Source organism: Hirundo rustica, chromosome 13 (genome assembly GCF_015227805.2).
Source record: "Hirundo rustica isolate bHirRus1 chromosome 13, bHirRus1.pri.v3, whole genome shotgun sequence".
Lineage (NCBI taxonomy): Eukaryota > Metazoa > Chordata > Aves > Passeriformes > Hirundinidae > Hirundo > Hirundo rustica.
Genome location: NC_053462.1, coordinates 12,647,964 through 12,661,124, shown reverse-complemented (window position 1 = coordinate 12,661,124; position 13,161 = coordinate 12,647,964). Strand labels below are relative to the sequence as shown.

The following is a 13,161-nucleotide window of genomic DNA, read 5'->3' as shown; positions in this document are numbered from 1 at the left end:
GGGCTTGCAGCTGCCTGTCAGCTGCTGTACAAACACAGCCCTGTCTCCCGTGCTCCCCCCCGGCCTCTTCTCACTCCTCAGCTCTGCTCTTTGTGGTGCTCAGGATTAGCCACACCTCAGCTGGGTAAACAGGAGCTGATCCTGCCCCATCAGCCAGGGGCTTTGCAGCCTCAGCTGCCACAAGCAAGAAGTGCTCCTTTATTTTTCTCCCAAGTAAATCTCCCTTTCATCATTCAGCAGATCTGAAGCCCTTAAGTGGACACAGCAGTGGATGTGATCTGCATTGGTTCCATCTTCTTTCCTTTTTTATCCTTTTATTTTCTTTCTTTGCCCTTCTATTCTCTGCTTTTGTCCTACTCAGCTTCCTTATCTTCTAATCTGTTCCTCATTTTCTCATTCCTTTTACCCACTTTCTGCTTTTACACCTATCTTAGAAAAGCCACCTTTCCTTTCTGCATGTCACCTCTGGGTGCTAAATAATGAACTAATGAATTATTCTCGACTGAAAAAAAAGATCCGGGGAGGTTGGTTGTAACTCCAGCCAGCACCTTAGTCTTCATCTCAGCTCAGAAGCAGCATTTGCAATTTTTTACCTGGCTCTGAGGGATGCTGGGCAGGGAAGGAGAAGGACACCCATTCCCTGCAGCACAGCACCCTCTAGCCTCCGCCGGGGCGGTAGCTCTTTCCTGAGCTGGGAGGAACGAGGGACCTTCACCATCGTCACTCAGCCGTGCATCCTCCCAACCTGCCACACACCCTGCGCATCCAGCCCTGCATAACTCTCACGAAATCCTCCTGCAGCATTACTGCCAAATCCCATAGTGCCAACTCCGGAGGTCAGGACCTTGAAGTTGGTTCGCTCTGAGGAGACGTGTGGCAAATCAGACGTCATTTCCCAAGAGTTGAGACATCAGTTTTGCAAGGTGGAGCCTGCAATGAGCCAAGGTAGAGTCAGCTGCAGATGGGGTCATTACACAGCGTCAGCAGCACCGTTTATTTCCTCCAGCCCATGCAATACTTTAACTTAGAGGTGGTACAAAGGGAAGTGCTGCTCCTGCAAAGCCATGTACGGTCAGCCAGAGGAATGGAGTGCAGTTGCTTTGTTTTCTTGGGACACTGATCTGCAGCCTTCCACGTGTCTGTGCATGGAAAAGGGTGGTCACCCCCAGCTCACCCCTGGCCATGGTGGCAGACCTTCACTGCTTGGCTGTGACTGCCATTGCAACTCCAGGAAGCCATCAGGCAGACCGAGATGCTCTGGATTAGCCTTTCATCCCAGCCATCTCACTGCTCTTTGCAGCTTCCTGCTCACCTACCCACCTCACCAAACCATGCTCCCGTGGACTCCACCAGCCTCACCAACAACCCACCTCTCTGCACCAGCATCAAGCCTGTTTCCTCTCACCCCTGCTTTCCTTCTACACCTCCAGGAAACAGAGCTCTGTCTCTCTGCTCCTAAACACCATCGCTCATTCTCCCAAATCACAACTGTAACCATTTCTTTTGTATTCACCATCATCCAAGCACTGTTGTGTTCTCCCTCCCTCCCTCTCAGATCCATCCCAATTCCCACTATTTTGGCACAAAATCAATCTTCCGCCTCCGCTCACTTTATTTCCATGAATATTGCTCTCTAGGAAAAGGCCCTTCCCCATTCCTCAGGCAATACTAGAATTTGGATTTTTACAAGGGGCTGCTAATCCCATTGTTCAGTTCACTGAGCATTTCAGTTTGCAGGATTGCAACTCTGCATTCTCCTCAGGCACCACTACTTCTATGGAAACTTTTCCACAGAAAGCCTTTCGCAAGCAGACACTGAAAAAAAAAACAAAAAAAACAAAAACAAACACCATAAAACTGTGGCCTTAGCAGACTCCCTTGCCAGCTTTCTGAGGCAGGACAATCACAGTCTTTCCAGACACCAACCTCAGGAACACACTATAGTGGCAAATATCAGACAGACCACTTGGGATTAAACAGAAGACCAGCGGTTTCCTTTATTCAGTGTGGCATCTTGGAAACTCTCCAGGAGAAGCTCATACATCCTTTTGGCTCCAGTACATCCATTTGTCTGAATCCACCCTGCTTTCCCTCACAGACACCTCCTCTTCCTGCTCTCACTGCCTGCCAGATCCAGGTGGCTACTCCGATGCCACCTTCCCTGCACAGAACCCCCCTGCTTCTGCAGGTGGCTTTAGGGACAGGTGCCACACCAAAGCACTGCCTGGCTCCTGCAGCTGTATCTTAAGCTACCAAAATGTGTGAAAGGGGCAGAAACAGCTCTAACTGGGGAAGAGGTGGCATTAGAGGTGGCTACAGGGAATAGGTGTGCTCAGCCTGGCAGCTTTGGGTGCAGAAGGTATCCTGAAGGCAGGAATTTCACCTGACTAGACTCCCTGGAAAATTCAGTGGTGGTGTGGCACAGATTCCTTTCAGGGAGATACAGATGGATCCTTCTCCCAGACCATCAAGTCTGTTTGTGGAGCCAGGCAGGGTTCAAGTGCCATGGAGCAACCAAAAGCAGGACCAGCAGCACTGCTGATGCCAGGGAGTGGTTTTCAAAACCTCTTCCTCTGGCCAGCAGCTGTGGCTGGATGTGGGATAAAAGCAGTGAGCTGGCTGCTGGGAAATTGTGGACAGAAGCAGCAGAACACAGCCTGGTAAAGCGCTCAGCTCAGTGGCATTTCTCTTTTGGCCTAAAGAATTCGGGAATGCAACAGCCCATCTGCTCTGAAATGATCAGTGAAGCTCTCTTTATAAGCAGCCTGAGCCCTCTTGGGTTTGGGAGAAAAACAAAAAAGTGAGTCAGAAAGTCTCTAGCAACGGCTTTTAGCCATTAGAGGAGACCAGAGCCTGTGGTCTAGAGGGGACAAAAAGGTGGACAGCAGTACCCAGAAGGGCTGAGGTCAGTCACTTCAGTTCTATAATTAGGAAATAAACAGCATGCTAAATAAACCCAGAGTAGAAGCTTTTGAGGAGCGTGACAGAGATGAAATTGGCAAGGAGCAGCTGAATGAGAATGTGATGGAAAAATACTGATCAGGTGGGCCACGTGCCACCTCCCCAGCTGGTTTGTATGATGCAGCCGTTCTCCCATCCCTGGCACTTGCTGCCGTATGTTGCCAGCTCCTCAGGACAGAGCCTGGTCTATTTAGAGCTCTGCAAAGTGCCCATTACTCTTTTAGACACCATTTTCAGAAAATATGTAAGAGTCCAAAGAGCACTGTGCCTCCAGATCCAACAGGCTCTGGAACAGCGTGGCTCTGCAGCCCACGAGCCAAAGCCTCACTGGCACTGCAGGGAAGGCAGAGCAGGAGAAGAGGAAAAAGCATTGCCTTTATTTCCATCTGCAAAGCTTTTTTGTGCTCACATGTCACTGACAGGCACTTTGCTTATTTTCAGCTGGCAATCAAACCCTGCCTAAGAGGTGTTTTCCTTTTTGCTCCTGCTATACACTGCCATCCATGAACACCCTGATGTTTCCTCTGGCAAAAAGGTTTCCTCAGGGGTGCAAAGTCCGCAGGAGTCCTTCAGCACGCAGCACGTTTGCTGAGCAGGAGAAAAGCTGGGCCAGGGGAAATGAAGCAGAAAAAAAGAGTTCAGAGTTGTGGCAGCAACAGCCAAAAGAGAGAGGGATGTGAAGAACAAAAGGTGATTGTCACCACGGCGTTGCACGGGGGTGTCTCAGGCTGGTTCAGCAGCACGTGGAGTTCTCTCTGCCTGGTACCTTTCCAATCGCTGCATTAAAAAAGGTGGAATTTTCATCAGTCTTTTTTTGGCCTCTCTGTACAGAGGTAATTGCCTGCCCAAAGCACAAGGCAAAGCTGCGTTCTTCCTGTGCTTACAGTTTCCAGCACATACATTTGTCCCTTTTTGTAGTAGCCACACTGCTCAGAGAGGGATCCTCCTGTCTCCAAAGGGTGTTCCTTGACACTCCCATCCCACCTCTCAGCAATAACAGCAGGCAGAAACATCTGCTGGGCTGAAGCAGCTAAATCCTTCCCTAGAAGGCTCATGAAGTGAAGCTCAGCTCTTTCCAGCACTCTTCCTTTGAGGATGGCTCAGGCTCCTGCTCAGATGGCATTTTCTGAGTATGACCTGTTTACTGTGAGTGGCACAGCCTTGCCCCTGGCTCCGGGCCAGAGCGCTCCACCCACAGCACAGGCACACAGGGCTGCTCCACACCCACCCTGCAGAGCCCACCAGCACATCAGCCAGAGCAGCTCCCCACACACCCAGGGGGACAGCAGCTTCCTTCACAAGCCACGGCTCACCAGCTGTTTTAACAGCCCAAAGTCGGATTTGCATTCCCAAAATGCGCTTGCTTCCTCCCAGACATCCCTGCTCCCACGCTACACGGTGCAGCTGGAACCCCTCAACAGTGCCCAGAGTAAAACACCGAGGACTTGCACTGGTTCTTCCCTCCCTTTCTGGAGATACAGCACCTTTTCCATCACTTCTCTCCTTGCAATAAACACAGCTCAGGATTTTGGCTCCCACTGCCACAGCCACCTGTAAATTTATGCTGCCACCTCTTCAGTGTTCACCTCTCCTCAGCAAGAAGTGAGCAGCAAGTTTGGCTTGCTTTGTTTTGTGACAGGTCCATAACAAAGCTCTCTTCTAACAGCTAAGCTTCTCTCAGGTCAGAGAAATCTCCAACAGTCTCAAGGACTTAAAACAAAAGCCTTGCCTGGAGGCTCAGCTCCAGTTTGAGGTGTGTTTTCCTGCCCGGATCTGTTTTTTCCTGCCCGGATCAGATGGTTAAAGAGCTAAGGTACACCTGGAATCAATTGGACTGCAATTTTCTGTAATCAAAACTCAAACGCATTCCTCAAATACTTATTTGAGTCTGATACCGGATGTTTATCTGCTGAGCCTATCTGTTAACTTGATCACAAGCATAACTCAGCTGCCTTGAGACACACCAAACCTCAGCCCAGCTGAGCCGCTGACAAATTTAGCAACCATAAACCCTGGGTATTTCCACAAGGTTAATTAAAAGATAAGGAATACAACTCTGTTTGACTGAGTGGTGTGGGATCACGCCTGTAGCAAGCGTGGAGGAGAGAAGGATGCTGTTTGTTCTGCCACCTTCATCCCAGAATTTCCCTCTGCCCTTACCCATAACTCCTTCCTTCCCTGTGACTCAGGCTACAGCAGTTACTCATCTCTCTGTGTACACAGCGCCCTGGAAAATGTGACTTGCTCTTTGAGAGCTTTCTCCACGTAGGAAGCTCCAACACCCAGTAAACAGAGGAAATAAAATATCTGAAATGAGAGGAAGGATTTTTCCATCCAGTTATATAAAGCACCCATTAACACAGCTCAGAATGGTTGATGTTACCAGCAACGTAACGCGTGGCCCTTTTGGAAGAATACAAAAAAAGTATGCTTATAAACATCGCATTTTGGACATTTTTTTATCTTATCATTTATTTTCCACCAGTGCCTTTCAGATGGGGCAGAGTCCGTCCACCTCCGAGTGGATTTCGCTGTCCCTGTCACACACCCCACCTGGTGGGACGATGCTGAGCACTCTGAGGGACCAGGGACCTGCTGGCACAGCCCAGGGCGGGTCCCAGTGTTCCCCACACAGAGCTGGCCCGTGGGCCCACGATAAACAAACCCGGCGTGTTGAGGGCCCAGCCACCATTTTTCAGGCTCGAAGATAACTGTCCCTAAAAGACGCAGTGTTATGTAACCAGCAGCCAGCACCGGGTACAGCACACGGCCTATCGGGCAGACTGGAGGGATTTTTGGTCCTCAAGACCACCGAGCTCCGTATCACTGAGGAGCAACCGTGTGCTTCAGCTGGAGCGGCTCCCCAGGCTGCGTCCCCCACGTCACGGTGGCTCTGGCGGCAGGAAGCGGTGTGCGGCGGACTGAAAATGCGCTGAGACAGAAGCTGAGGCCGCCCCCGCCCCTCGCACCCCGCCGTGCCCCCGGGCCCCGCTCTGTCACGGCAGCGGCACCCCTGGCCCCGCCCCCAGCCCGCCGCCGCAAATCACCGTCCTCCGTCTGACTGACAGGTGTCGGTGCCATTGGAATCGCGCAGTCCCACCCCCCGCTTCTATCCAGCCAATGGCACCCGCGCGTCGCTGACGGAGCGCCCGACCGCCGCTGGCTTCTGACCAATTGACGAGCTGGTCCGGGCGGAAGCGGCGCGGCGGCGGCCAATGGGAGGGCGAGGGCGGCCGCTAAAGGGCAGCGGGCGGCGGGGCCACGGCAGACGGGCGGGAGCGGCGGCGGGAGCTGTCGGGGGCTTCGCGCCCGGCCGGGGCTGCAGGTGAGGTGGGGGCGCCCGGGAGCCCCTTCCCGCAGGGCTCGGGGGCCGGCCGAGCCTCCTTCCCCTTCCTGTCGGCAGCCCTGGGGAACTGCCTCGCGGCCCTGCCCAGCCGCCGTCCTGCCGTGCACTGTCTGCGTGCCCGGCCCCGCGTGTTTGTTACCGGGGGGGGAGGGGGGTGTGATATGGGGGTGTCCCTCGGTGGGGCTGTGGCGGTCAGTGTCCGGTCCCCTTGCGCCTCTCCCCAGCGTTGGAAGCTCTGAGAGGTGCGGTGGCAGCTTCCACTTTCGCTCCCTGGGGGTGCGAGGCTGTGCAGGGCGAGAGCTGGGCTGGGAGCAGCACATCCCTGTGCTCGCAGGGAGGGGAGGCCGGGGTGGAATGCGATGGGGAGCTGAGTGCGGAGCAGAGAATGGTCCTTACGTGAATGAGAGCCAGGGGGATTGTGCCCCCTGTCAGGTCATACTGCTCCCGCTAAGAGAGGCTCTTCCCTGCGGCTCACCCTCCAGGGTCCTGACCCTGCTACGAGCATCTTGCATCAGCTTTAGGCTCTCCTTTGTTGCCTGCTCTGTACCTGCTTGTCACTCTGTGTGATGGGACTCTACTCCATCCTGCACCTTCAGGTGTAACTTGTAAATCTCTTCCAGCGCAGAATGTGTCGATGTATCTCACATCTGATGAGTTACAGCTGCTTCGATCTCTCACCTGATGCTAGCTTATTTGCAGAAGTATGTCAGGAGCAGCTTTATTAATGCAGTTGTGGCTGGAAGGATTGCATTCTATACTTGCATTCTCGTGTAGGTTCCTTCAGGGAATTCATAGCAGCTTCCTCTTATTGTTGATGAACAATTTTCACTAGTCTGGCAAGTACAAAAGATTCCTGTCAGTCTCTTAGATTGCTTTTTTGGCTTTCACAGCACTGGTGCATCCTTCTGTGACAAATGTTCTTGGCTTGTTAGTCAGCTAACTGGTACAGTGTGTTCATCTTACATGCCTTATTTATCAATTATTATCATGCTCAGCCGTGTTCATAATATTGCTTAGGTTGACATGTTCTAGTCCCTGCTGATATGGTGTCCACAGACCACGCAGTTCAGTTGTTTGCATTTGTGGTATCTTATTTTTGGACTTTCTTTGATAATGTGTATTTCCTGTGCAGGGAGTTTTGTTATTGACAAACAGTCTTGGGTTGCTGTCTTATCTTCAGTGTGTCCTTTTCTCTCTGAGGTGCTTGCTTAGTTCTGATATCACAAAAGAAGTTTCAGTAGCTTCTTTTATCTCTTCTTATATCAGTGGACATGCAGCCATTCTTCTTATTCGAGACATCATTTACTTTGGTCTCAAAGTCAAGAGTAAGAACAGGAAGGATATGAAAGGAGAAATAAAAGCTGATGTTTGAGTTCTTCCATTCTCCTGTCTTATTCTTAAAAATAGTTGCTTTTGCATGGGAGGTCCTCTGTGTTACTGAGTGAATTAACTGTACAAAAGATGAGGCTGACCTAAGATTGTGGCAGACTGTCTTTTTTTAGGTGTGGAAAAGATGTGGAGGTTGTGGATAAAACCTTCTACCTTGCAGAATTGTTTCTGACGAAATTAAACTTAAAAATTAACTTGTTCTACTCTTCCTGTAAAAGCTGTATTTCTCTATTCAGGGAGTGAATAGCAGCTTAAACTCTTAGTGTTTCATAAAGCTGCTTTATTAAACTTGTCATGTGAAAACTCAGAAATTAACACATTGAAAGAGTTGTTCTGGGATGTGGCACTGGGAAGGGAAGGAAAGATAGCAAAATAACACCCTTTGACCTTGACACAGGCTTCTGAAAATGTTTTCTGAGTCTACTAAGTTCCAGCTATGCTCCAGATGGGATTTGGTGTAGGATGGGAAATGGTTACTTTAGAGCAGTGAAATGCCTGGGTGCTACTGGGTTTACATTGTCCTGATACCTTTCCTCTTCCCTATCTCTTGCCTCTTCATCCAGACTTTCACAGTGCCAGCTCTGGCAGTATCAGAACTTGGGTTAAGCTAACTAAAATCAGGATTTTTCAGTCTCTGGTGTTAGTGTTAGTGCTGGGTTCTGGGTCTTGTAATTCCTACTGAAAGGTGCAAAGAGCAGCCTGAAACAGGTCACTTGGACTTTTCAGCAAAAGCTTAAACAATCGTAGTTTGTTAGTACTTTGGAGATTTCATCTCCATTTCTGCGTTTCTCTGTAAGAGTATGTTTCATGATGTGTTAGAGCTCTGAATTGCTGTTCTTAACATCAGTTGATCTTCTGTGCAAGTATTTGCCCTTCTTCTGCCTATATATCTTGTGAAGTTTAAGCTTATATGCTGCTAAACATCTGATCAAACTCAGCTGATTGATTGAATTTCAGTTTGTTTAATTTCAGTTGGTTTAACAGTGTGCAAGGACTCACTGTCCTTTTTGTGGAGAAGCAAAGTCCCACTTGCCCAGCACAGATGGGTGTCAGTGATGGCAGCCTGTGGGGCAACTGTGTTAGCCTTTTCTGGCTCTAGGCAAGCTTCTACACCCAAGGGCTTATCTTTCCTTCAGCTCTCTCATTTGACTTAATAATAAAGATTGTCTCTGACTGCCAGCCTTACTAAGCCAGTATCAGGCAGCAGTAATTGAAAATGCTTTGCAAAGCAGTTCAGTACAAACCAGGTGCTTGAAACGTCATTGTGCCTGAGCTCTTAGAGGTAATGGCAGTGGAAGGCAGTGCCAGACTTGGCAGAGAACAGATTTTTATCTCTGTCTCTGGACTGACCAAGAAGTGCAGTTGCCTATTACTCTCTCTGCTGTTGAGAAATGTTTTAATTTCCCCTTATCGTGGGTTCGGTCTGACTTAAATAAATTATATTGACAACTTCCTCTGCTAATATGGGTTGAGCCCCTGCAAACACCAAACTTTTCTGAAATGTCTCATGTCTTATTTGACAGTAACTGAGCTATAGCCCTATTCAGGGCATCTAGTACTCAAAAAGTATAGTACAGGCTCCTTATAGGAGGGGACAAGTGGCTGCTACTGAGAGGCTCGCTGTTGAGTAGCTTGTCCTGCTTCTAAACTTACCTCAAAGCATCCTCAAAGATGTTTTTATATAGAGCTGCAGGTTCCAAAAAGCTTGTGCAAAGAGGGTTCAAGCCTGTCTCTCCCTTATCTGGAACACCCAGTTCTGTGAAGTGTTTGTTGAGCATATGTGAGTATGAAGGGTTGTGCTGAGTGAAATAAGCACATGCACTGTCTTTTACAGTGAACGTTCCTTGGAAGAGGTAGGGACAAAATGTCCTAAAACATGAGCCTGTAATACCCCTGGCCTGTCACTCTGATTCAGCAGGAGAGAGGGCAATGTAGCTCTTTGCACATTGAATTTCTGGTGACTGCTGTAGTGCCCCAAAACCTCTCTTTTAGTTGCAGTCTGGGAGAACCTGAGTATTCAGCAGTGGTGATAGCTGTGTGTTGGTCAGCCCCTGTCTCTTTGCATGCAGTTCTTCTGTCCTGAAACATCTTTGCTTAATTTTCAATGTATTTGTGTGAATTACACTACTCCTCTGGTGCAAGCCTTCTATCTGTCATGGACAGGCTGTGAGAGAATGACTCTGCAAATCTTCTACTCCCCTGTGGAGAGGAGCTGCTCATCAGGGGAACAAAGCAAGGTGTTTAAAGACCTCAGTGAAACAGCACTTCAGCTCTTCATCTTGTTCAACCATAGGTGTTTTCAGACTGCTTGAACTGGACCATTCTCAAATAAAGTTCTCTTACCTGTGTTGTGATTTAAGTGGGCTTTGCCTGCTGTGTGTGGAGCATGTTCCCCACTTACTCAACCCTCTAGCTGAGCAAACAGCTGCGATGTGCTCGGACTTTGAGCTGTTCCTCCAGTATGTTCAGCTGAGCTCTGTAGCAGTGTGGGAATGGAGGGGTTGGAGTCAGCGGATAAATGAGGCTTTAACAATGCAATGCTTCAAAATATAATGAAGGAATAGAGCAGACTTCCTTGAGAAGGGTTCGTCTATAATGCAGTTTTTATTAACTCACTTAGTTCTCTGTGGCTTGATTCCAGCAATTTTCCCTCAGCTACTGAGCATGGTTTGTTGGGTTCTCTACTGTTTATTCCATTCCTTCCCTTGAGCTTAATGCTGCTCCTGGCACAGTTATGTTGGTAGGCAGGGGACACCTGCTAATGCTGTCAGACTGTGGAAAGGTGTTAACCAGCATTTGTCTGTACCCTTAAGTTATCTTGAGCTCTCCTACAAGGACCTGAAGCTTTGCCCTGTAGTTACATAACGTAGTGGTTAGGGAGATAGTCTCAAGTCTCACCTTATCTTAAAGGAAAGGCTCATGTTATATGAGCAAACGTAATTATTTGATTGCTGCAATTAATTGATTTCTGTGAAGTCAGAGTCTGATCCTGTCTTGGCTTAATCATATCCATTAGGGTGTGTGCAATAAAAGCTAATGTTGAGGTTTTCAATCCATTTGACACAAACAGGAACCAGGTGATATAACAAGGACTCTACATAGCAACCGTAGGTAATGTATCAAAGCTGCCTGCCCTGAAGTAGAACTATTTCTGATCAGTTAAAATGATATTTGTGGGGAAACAAAGGCAGTTCCTGTAGTTAGAAGGAAGTGAAAATCAAGGCTCATTTGACTGTAAATTAACCTTGGAGAAGTAAGAGTGCTGAAGAGCCTTTGGCTCTCTTGGCTGTAGATTTATTCTTGGGTGCATTTCTAAGAAAATGTGCCTTGGGATGTACACCCAGCCCTCAGAGTTGCTTGATTTCTTCTGTGAAGGTGGAGAACTCCTCAAGGGCAAGGTAAAAAGCTCCAGTTCAAGGCACCTGTCTTTTAGACTGTGCTGGTGGTTCCTTATGCTATGAACTTTATCCCTGTAACCTCACAGTACCTCTAAACTTAGTATGTGCCAAGTATTGTAACTGATGAAAAGGTCAAGTTCCAGTGAAGGCACCTGCCAAGAAATTTTTTTGGAGCAGGGTGTAAACAATGCTTGCTGGTTTCTGTGCTTGCTAACCAGCCAGATCCTGGCCTGGGTATAGCCTTGGCACAGGGAGGGATTTGTACTGAGGACTTCAATAGGCTGTCCAAATAGTGTTCTTTTAAGTGTCCTTGTGATGGGGCATGTCAGTGTGCCCTCTTTATTTGGAGATAAATTCTGTTATATGTTGGACTACAAACCCGTGGTGGGTTTTTGCCAAACTCCTGAGGACTGCACTTTATCTCTCATTGCCACATCTAACCCTAAACTTAAGTGCCTTAAGTGCTCATCTAATTCTTAATTGTACCCTCTGTGCATTGAAGTCTGAGACTTAGCTGGATCTTTTAAATGACCAGAAGTACTGAGTGATGCATCAAGTTCTCAGCATTTGCTTCTGACGTGTTCTCTGAGCAACACTCAAGGTCATGGGAGGTTCTGCATGGGGTGAGCTTGGTCTGGGTGGATGCCAGTCTCGAGATAAGTGGTTTTATGACTTGGTTATGCACTTAAGCTGCTGAGGCATAGTATTGGTGTGGCCCTAAAATACTTGTGTCTGTGTAATTTTCAGGGACCAAAACAGCTTAGACTTAATGCTTTGCCATAAAAACAAAGGCATTTTTTATGCAAGTGTTGGGTAAAAGACAATAAAGCTTGAGGCTTTCTTCATGAGTCCTCTTGCACAGGTTCTGTACTTGTGTAGCTTGTCCTCCAGTGCTTGGTCGGGCAGCCTTTCCCATCAGGACACGTGCTTCAGGGTCTTTCTCAAGTGTATTCCTCTTCATCTGGATGGTCTCTAAACATCATCTGCATTTTAACTATTGAAAGCTCAGCAGTGTGGCAGTTCTATGCACTTCCTGGAGTGATATTTGAGTAATATGCTGGCATAAAACTTATCTTTGTTTAAAAAAAACCTATGCAGTGCTCTGACTTCTTACCCTTTCCTTAATAAAGTTCCTTTCTCCATAATGGGTTCTAAATAACTTACCTGGTAGTGACAAGTGTGTACCTTTCAGAAAAGTCATTAGCTTTGGCTGATATTAAAGATGATTAATTTCCTGGAAGCGTTTCATAAAGAACTAACTTCAGCCTTCCTCTGCAAAAAGGTGGGGGCAGGGAAAAAACCCACTTTGTGATCCCAGTCTGCCTAGGCACAACTCTTTAAAGTAGGATGGGCTTGTTTTCCTCTTGTCTGATATACTTGCTTTCAGAGTTTTATTCCCAAGCAGACACTGAAATATGTGAAACCAGTCTGAGAAATGTCTGATATGTTAGTTACCAAAGTTTGCCTGCATAAATCTGTCAGAAATGGCCTCTTTGGCTCTTCTGCGAGTTAAGAGTAATATCTGGCTTGGTAAGCTGCAACTGAATAGGAAAGGGAATTTTTAAGGACTCTCACTGTTGGCCATTCCAGTGTTTTGGTGTCCAGCTGAGCTTTGAGAGCATCAGTGAGCCATAATGCTGAGGGGTGGGAAGGCAACCATGAGGCTTTTGTACCAAGCTGCCCTTCCTGGAAATGGTATTTCTTCAAGATCCTTCAGTCCATGTAATGAGGAATAGAATATCTCCTTAGCAGAGCCCCTTTCAGAGAGTCCTTTGCTCTTTGTGTTCCCTGTAGCTGCATCCATCCTTGCATTAGCCCAAAGCATTCCTAATAAATGAGTCTGCCAGGCTTTCAATGGTTTGTTAAAAGGCCTGAGGGGAGGAGGGTCCTGTGGGAACGGCTTCCTTTAATATCTTTGCTTTTTTTAATGTTGGCTTTCCAGTATGAAGAGTCAGACTCTGCTTCTGTGGGTGGAGGAGCTATAAAGCTTGGTAGCTACCAAATCCTGTGCGTGCCCTGTTGAGTCACAGTGACTCCTGTCCCTGGAAGTTTCCTCTCCACAGGAAA

At 48.1% G+C, this 13,161-nt stretch overlaps 1 protein-coding gene across 1 annotated transcript in view; it reads left to right on the top strand.

Annotated features, from left to right (window-relative positions):
• Positions 1-6,211: 6,211 nt before the first annotated feature.
• ABHD2 (abhydrolase domain containing 2, acylglycerol lipase) overlaps positions 6,212-13,161 on the top strand; it is a 38,591-nt gene continuing 31,641 nt past the window's right edge. Inside the window, exon 1 of the mRNA XM_040076917.2 lies at positions 6,212-6,286. The gene's annotated coding sequence lies outside the window, so the exon portion shown is untranslated. The remainder of the gene's footprint in view (positions 6,287-13,161) is intronic.